General features: G+C 41.9%; 1 protein-coding gene across 1 annotated transcript in view; it reads left to right on the forward strand.

The window, feature by feature from the left end:
* Nucleotides 1–1726: 1726 nt before the first annotated feature.
* The window catches only part of phldb3 (pleckstrin homology-like domain, family B, member 3), a 39825-nt gene continuing 33177 nt past the window's right edge, over nucleotides 1727–8374 (forward strand). The window contains exon 1 of the mRNA XM_072692634.1: nucleotides 1727–1835. The gene's annotated coding sequence lies outside the window, so the exon portion shown is untranslated. The remainder of the gene's footprint in view (nucleotides 1836–8374) is intronic.

The following is an 8374-nucleotide window of genomic DNA, read 5'->3' on the forward strand; positions in this document are numbered from 1 at the left end:
ATCATCACCTTCATCATCTTTAGCTCTTAATCACTGAGTTCAGGTGTCTGATTCAGTCCTGTTATCACAGGTGTATAAACTCCAGCCTCTAGTCCTGCAGTCTGTCTTTCCTCCACACATCAGTGAAAGAACGGGAGGTTCTGAAGAGCTCACTGAACTCCAGCGTGGTTCTGTATGTAATAGGAGACACCGCTGCACCAACCACAACAAGTCAGCTGGTGAAATCTCCTCCCTCCTAGATCTTCCTCCATCAGCTGTGAGTGGTGTTATTATTGAACAGTGGAAGAGTTTAGGAGGAACAGCTCACAGAGAGCAGCTCAGCCACCGAGTGTCTGTCAGACCACGTAAAGGTACAGAGCGGGGTCAGGGCCGAGTGCTGAGCTCAGAGCAGAGTGCAGAAAAGCCTCCAACTGACTCAGTAACTGCAGCAGAGCTCCAGACCTGCTGCTGCTGCTGGTAGAGCTCCAGACCTGCTGCTGCTGGTAGAGCTGCTGTTAGAGGGGGACCGGCTCCAGATTAATGACTATGGGGTTAGAATGGGACATCAGAAAAGCTCCTGTAGGTGTCCCAATACTTTTGTCCATATAGTGTATTTAGACCAGGGGAACTGAGACGGTCTGGGAGGAGCGTGGGTAGAGACGCTCTTCCAGTGCAGTCTGGTTCGCTTCCTCAGGACTGGTTTGGTCGCTGTTCATTCAGGTGTGTTTACTGCCTCCTTTCCTTACCTGGAAACTCAGGTGTGCAGCAGGTTTGGGGAGGTGGGTGTGCCCTGTTCAGTGCAGGTGAGTGCCTGTTGTCTATTCATACTCTGCTCTTTTATTCTAGAGCCAGTCAGTACTCAGGACTGTACTGACCTGGGGCTGTACACACACACACACACACACACACACACACACACACTGTTCCAGTGTCATCATTTATTAAAGATGAAGGGTTCGTTGTACTTTTGCTGAAATGTAAACATCATCCTCCCTGCTGTCAAAGGGCGAGTCCCCACCAACTTCTGCAGAATTTAGTGGGTCAGAAACACACGGTGTGTGTGTCAGAGAGAGAGAGAGAGTGAGAGAGAGTGAGAGAGTGAGAGAGAGAGTGTATGTGTATGTGTCAGAGAGAGAGAGTGTGTGTGTGTGAGAGAGAGTGTGTGTGTGAGATAGAGAGAGTGTGTGTGTGTGAGAGAGAGTGTGTGTGTGTGTGTGAGAGAGAGAGAGAGTGTGTGTGTGTGAGAGAGAGAGAGTGTGTGTGAGAGAGAGAGTGTGTGTGTGTGTGTGTGAGAGAGAGAGAGTGTGTGTGTGTGTGTGTGTGTGAGAGAGAGAGAGAGAGTGTGTGTGTGTGTGTGAGAGAGTGTGTGTGTGTGTGTGTGTGTGTGAGAGAGAGAGTGTGTGTGTGTGTGTGTGTGTGTGTGTTTGGAGACTGATCATTCAGATCAGTACCGAAACTCCGGCTAGTCGAGGACGCCCCGCCCCCTACACTGTGATTGGACATTAGCATCGGCTACACCCCCTGCACTGAGATTGGCAAACAGCCCAGCCTTCTGAGCTGTGATTGGTCAGTAGTTCGTACTCACCGAGTTTAGCTGAAGGCTTGTAGCACGGTGGGCGTGTCTCAGGGTGTGGAACAGAGCGGCGTTGCTCCGCCCCTTCTCGGACAGTCCGAGCTGAAAGTCACTTAGTTTAATGGCGACCCGAGCTACAGCGCGCGGATAGACCTGTTACACACACACACACACACACACACACACACACGCTGCAGTTGAACTCTCTCGAGCACACACTGCGGGCTGAGGACACTCTCGGGGAGCGCGCGGACTGAGGAACTGACGGTTACAGGTGTGATCGGTAGGTGAGCTTCACTCTCTCTCTTTACCTGAGCTTAAACACACACCTCAGATCCACACCACACTGTTCACTGACCACACTCACATCCACCACATCACCAGTATGAACCTGTAAACAATGTAGAAATGTAATTACAACATAGTTACAACCAGTATGAAGCTCTAATAACATTAATATCCAGTATGAAGCTCGAATAACATTAATATCCAGTATGAATCTCTAATAGCATTCATATCCAGTATGAAGCTCTAATAACATTCATATCCAGTATGAAGTTCTAATAACATTAATATCCAGTATGAAGTTCTAATAGCATTAATATCCAGTATGAATCTCTAATAACATTAATATCCAGTATGAATCTCTTAATAGCATTAATATCCAGTATGAAGCTCTAATAACATCAATACCCAGTATGAATCTCTAATAGCATTAATATCCAGTATGAAGTTCTAATATCATTAATATCCAGTATGAAGCTCTAATAACATTAATATCCAGTATGAAGCTCTAATTACATTAATATCCAGTATGAAGCTCTAATAGCATTAATATCCAGTATGAAGCTCTAATAACATTAATATCCAGTATGAAGCTCTAATTACATTAATATCCAGTATGAAGTTCTAATATCATTAATATCCAGTATGAAGCTCTAATAACATTAATATCCAGTATGAAGCTCTAATATCATTAATATCCAGTATGAAGCTCTAATAACATTAATATCCAGTATGAAGTTCTAATAACATTAATATCCAGTATGAAGTTCTAATATCATTAATATCCAGTATGAAGCTCTAATAACATTAATATCCAGTATGAAGCTCTAATTACATTAATATCCAGTATGAAGCTCTAATAGCATTAATATCCAGTATGAAGCTCTAATTACATTAATATCCAGTATGAAGTTCTAATAACATTAATATCCAATATGAAGCTCTGATATTAATATTGTATTAGGGTTGTAGTGATGAAGAGTTTATAAACTGTAGGGGTGGTGATGATAGTGATGTTGATGATGATGATGATGGGTTTATAAATTGTAGGTTTGGTGATGATGATGGTGGATTTATAAAAATGTAGGGTTTGTGATGATAGTGATGATAGTGATGATGGTGATGATGGTAATGGCGATGATGGATTTATAGACTGTAGGGGTTGTGATGGTGGTGGTGATGATGATGATGATGATGATGATAGATTTATAGACTGTAGTGGTTGTGATGATGGTGATGGTGATGATGATGATGGATTTATAAACTGTAGGGGTTGTGATGATGATGATGATGGTGGTGGTGGTGATGATGATGGATTTATAGACTGTAGTGGTTGTGATGATGGTGATGGTGATGATGATGATGGATTTATAAACTGTAGGAGTTGTGATGATGATGATGATGGTGGTGGTGATGATGATGATGATGGGTTTATACACTGTGATGGTTGTGATGAACAGCTGATAGCGCCCCCTGCTTGCTAGCCCTTCTGACCTGTCTGTCAATTCCTTTACGTGTGGATCGATGTGTCACGGCTCTGGAATGTTCTGAAGCTCCGTTCTCTGTAATTATGAGTCAGGTTGGGTCGGACCGGTTTGGTTGGAGCATGCTCAGTGTAATGTCTCGGCATGACATTCTGCTGACCGCATTCGGCTGCAGTGGGAAAGAAGCTCTGCTTGTTTTCTTTGTATGTGTAAGACTGTGTGCTTCGCCCGAAAGTACAAACAGCTCTTCGAAACAGCAGCTAGAACCTGAACCTGATTCATTAGTGACACTATTTAGAACCTAAACCTCCACTATCACCACCCTTACAGCTCTTTCAGTTACACAGCTAGAGCTACGGTTAGCTAGGTTAGCTCGCAGCTAATGGAAACTTAACCTGAGAAAACTGTCTAGCTTTATTTATTTTACTGACTTTATTGAGCAGTGTGTGATTACAGCAGTGTGTGATGACAGCAGTATGATTACAGCAGTGTGTGATTACAGCAGTATGTGATTACAGCAGTGTGAGTACAGCAGTGTGTGATTACAGCAGTATGTGATTATAGCAGTGTGTGATTACAGCAGTATGTGATTACAGCAGTGTGTGATTACAGCAGTGTGATTACAGCAGTGTGTGATTACAGCAGTATGATTACAGCAGTGTGATTACAGCAGTGTGATTACAGCAGTGTGTGATTACAGCAGTGTGATTACAGCAATGTGTGATTACAGCAGTATGTGATTATAGCAGTGTGATTACAGCAGTATGATTACAGCAGTGTGTGATTACAGCAGTATGATTACAGCAGTATGATTACAGCAGTGTGATTACAGCAGTATGTGATTACAGCAGTATGTGATTATAGCAGTGTGTGATTATAGCAGTGTGATTATAGCAGTGTGATTATAGCAGTGTGTGATTACAGCAGTGTGTGATTATAGCAGTGTGTGATTACAGCAGTGTGGTTACAGCAGTGTGTGATTATAGCAGTGTGATTATAGCAGTGTGATTACAGCAGTATGTGATTACAGCAGTGTGATTACAGCAGTGTGATTATAGCAGTGTGATTACAGCAGTATGTGATTATAGCAGTGTGTGATTACAGCAGTGTGTGATTACAGCAGTGTGATTACAGCAGTATGATTACAGCAGTATGTGATTACAGCAGTGTGTGATTATAGCAGTGTGTGATTACAGCAGTGTGTGATTATAGCAGTGTGTGATTATAGCAGTGTGATTACAGCAGTGTGTGATTACAGCAGTGTGTGATTATAGCAGTGTGATTACAGCAGTGTGCGATTACAGCAGTGTGGTTACAGCAGTGTGCGATTATAGCAGTGTGATTATAGCAGTGTGATTACAGCAGTATGTGATTACAGCAGTGTGATTACAGCAGTATGTGATTATAGCAGTGTGAGTACAGCAGTGTGTGATTATAGCAGTGTGTGATTACAGCAGTGTGTGATTATAGCAGTGTGATTACAGCAGTATGTGATTACAGCAGTGTGATTATAGCAGTGTGTGATTATAGCAGTGTGATTACAGCAGTGTGATTACAGCAGTGTGTGATTACAGCAGTGTGCGATTACAGCAGTGTGGTTACAGCAGTGTGTGATTATAGCAGTGTGATTATAGCAGTGTGATTACAGCAGTATGTGATTACAGCAGTGTGATTACAGCAGTATGTGATTATAGCAGTGTGAGTACAGCAGTGTGTGATTATAGCAGTGTGTGATTACAGCAGTGTGTGATTATAGCAGTGTGATTACAGCAGTGTGTGATTATAGCAGTGTGTGATTATAGCAGTGTGATTACAGCAGTGTGATTACAGCAGTGTGTGATTACAGCAGTGTGTGATTATAGCAGTGTGATTACAGCAGTGTGTGATTACAGCAGTATGTGATTACAGCAGTGTGATTATAGCAGTGTGTGATTATAGCAGTGTGATTACAGCAGTGTGATTACAGCAGTGTGTGATTATAGCAGTGTGATTATAGCAGTGTGTGATTATAGCAGTGTGATTACAGCAGTGTGATTACAGCAGTGTGTGATTACAGCAGTGTGTGATTATAGCAGTGTGATTACAGCAGTGTGTGATTACAGCAGTATGTGATTACAGCAGTGTGATTATAGCAGTGTGTGATTATAGCAGTGTGATTACAGCAGTGTGTGATTACAGCAGTGTGTGATTACAGCAGTATGTGATTACAGCAGTGTGTGATTACAGCAGTGTGATTACAGCAGTGTGTGATTACAGCAGTGTGTGATTATAGCAGTGTGATTACAGCAGTGTGCGATTACAGCAGTGTGCGATTACAGCAGTGTGGTTACAGCAGTGTGTGATTATAGCAGTGTGATTATAGCAGTGTGATTACAGCAGTATGTGATTACAGCAGTGTGATTACAGCAGTATGTGATTATAGCAGTGTGAGTACAGCAGTGTGTGATTATAGCAGTGTGTGATTATAGCAGTGTGATTACAGCAGTGTGTGATTACAGCAGTGTGTGATTATAGCAGTGTGATTATAGCAGTGTGTGATTATAGCAGTCTGATTATAGCAGTGTGTGATTACAGCAGTGTGATTATAGCAGTGTGATTACAGCAGTGTGTGATTACAACAGTGTGTGATTACAGCAGTGTGTGATTATAGCAGTGTGATTACAGCAGTGTGTGATTACAGCAGTGTGATTACAGCAGAGATTACAGCAGTGTGCGATTATAGCAGTGTGCGATTATAGTAGTGTCATTATAATAGGGTGTGATTTATAATAGGGTGTGATTACAGTGTGATGTGATGACAGCAGTGTGATTACAGCAGTGTGTGATTACAGCAGTGTGTGATTACAGCAGTGTGTGATTACAGCAGTATGTAATTACAGCAGTATGTGATTATAGCAGTATGTGATTATAGCAGTATGTGATTATAGCAGTGTGTGATTACAGCAGTGTGTGATTACAGCAGTGTGTGATTGCAGCAGTGAGATTACAGCAGTGTGTGATTATAGTAGAGTCATTATAATAGGGTGTGATTTATAATAGGGTGTGATTACAGTGTGATGTGATGACAGCAGTGTGATTACAGCAGTGTGTGATTACACCAGTATGTGATTACAGCAGTATTTGATTACAGCAGTATGTGATTATAGCAGTATGTGATTATAGCAGTGTGTGATTATAGCAGTGTGTGATTACAGCAGTGTGTGATTACAGCAGTGTGTGATTATAGTAGAGTCATTATAATAGGGTGTGATTTATAATAGGGTGTGATTACAGTGTGATGTGATGACAGCAGTGTGATTACAGCAGTGTGTGATTACACCAGTGTGTGATTACAGCAGTATGTGATTACAGCAGTATGTGATTATAGCAGTATGTGATTATAGCAGTGTGTGATTATAGCAGTGTGTGATTACAGCAGTGTGTGATTACAGCAGTGTGTGATTATAGTAGTCATTATAATAGGGTGTGATTTATAATAGGGTGTGATTACAGTGTGATGTGATGACAGCAGGGTGTGATTACAGTAGTATGTGATTCACTCTTTTCCTTGTTGTTATGCTCTCTGGGGGCGGAGCTTGGTGTCGATAAGCTGCTTGTTTATGGATCGTTAGTCTACACTGAGGGTCTGTGATGCAGCTCGTTCATCAGTGAGTTTATCTGGATGCTCTGACAGTAAAGAGTGGGTGAGCTGTGAGTGAGGGTCAATGGAGGGGTCAGGTATTTTTGTGGCATTTCTTAATACAGCAGGGTCATTCGGCCAGTGGTGTGAAGAAGGTGTTCTCATTAGTGTGTGTGTGTGTGTGTGTTAATGTTCAATACAAATGTCCTATGTCTAACATAATCTCACGTTACACCAATAATTACATCACAGTGAGAGTGAGTGTTTTTGTGTGTGTGTGTGTAAGCGTGTGTATGTATGTATGTGTGTAAGCGTGTGTGTAAAAAAACACGTGTGTGTAAGCGTGAATGTGTGTTTGTGTGTGTATGTAAGCGTGAGTGTGTAAGCGTGACTGTAAGTGTGTAAGTGTGAGTGTTTGTTAGTGTGTGTGTTAGTGTGTGTGTGTTAGTGTGTGTGTGTAGTGGGATGTTATATAACTGCAGGATGTTTATGGTAGTGCTGTAATCTCTGCCACTCCTCAGTGATTAACACCCATTTACACTCATTAGCTGATCGGCCCTGTACTCGCTTTCTTCCCGGGTTCTGGGTTCTAGGTCCTGACTGGGTTCTGGTGATCTGTAGTGAGTGTGTGAAAAAGTTCCTCTCTGTCTCCACTACTGATTTTCTTTTCATGGGGGGGGGGGGTCTCTCTGAGTGTGGACTTTAACCCTGCTCTCGCCGGCGCCGGTCCAGTCTGGGTTGGACTTTAGCTGAAGATAAGAAGTCTGTTTAGTGAGACTGGGAAACTGTGCAGATCTTCAATAATCAGTGAAATCCGCTCTCGTCTCAGCGTGGTGATAAACCCAGACGCTTGCTGTGTTGACTTCACCCAGAGACGTGCCGTAAGCAGAATCCTGAGCAATACACACAGGGTTAAAGTTATATACACAGGGTTAAAGTTATATACACACAGGGTTAAACTTATATACACAGGGTTAAAGTTCTACACACCACACACAGGGTTAAAGTTATACACACACAGGGTTAAAGTTATACACACACAGGGTTAAAGTTATATACACAGGGTTAAAGTTATATACACACAGGGTTAAACTTATATACACAGGGTTAAAGTTCTACACACCACACACAGGGTTAAAGTTATATACACACAGGGTTAAAGTTATACACACACAGGGTTAAAGTTATACACACACAGGGTTAAAGTTATATACACACAGGGTTAAAGTTATACACACACAGGGTTAAAGTTATACACACACAGGCTTAAAGTTATATACACACAGGGTTAAAGTTATATACACAGGGTTAAACTTATATACTCACAGGGTTAAAGTTATACACACAGGGTTAAACTTATATGCACACAGGGTTAAAGTTATATACACAAGGTTAAAGTTATATACACAGGGTTAAAGTTATACACACACAGGG

Source organism: Salminus brasiliensis, chromosome 1 (assembly GCF_030463535.1).
Source record: "Salminus brasiliensis chromosome 1, fSalBra1.hap2, whole genome shotgun sequence".
NCBI classification, from domain to species: domain Eukaryota; kingdom Metazoa; phylum Chordata; class Actinopteri; order Characiformes; family Bryconidae; genus Salminus; species Salminus brasiliensis.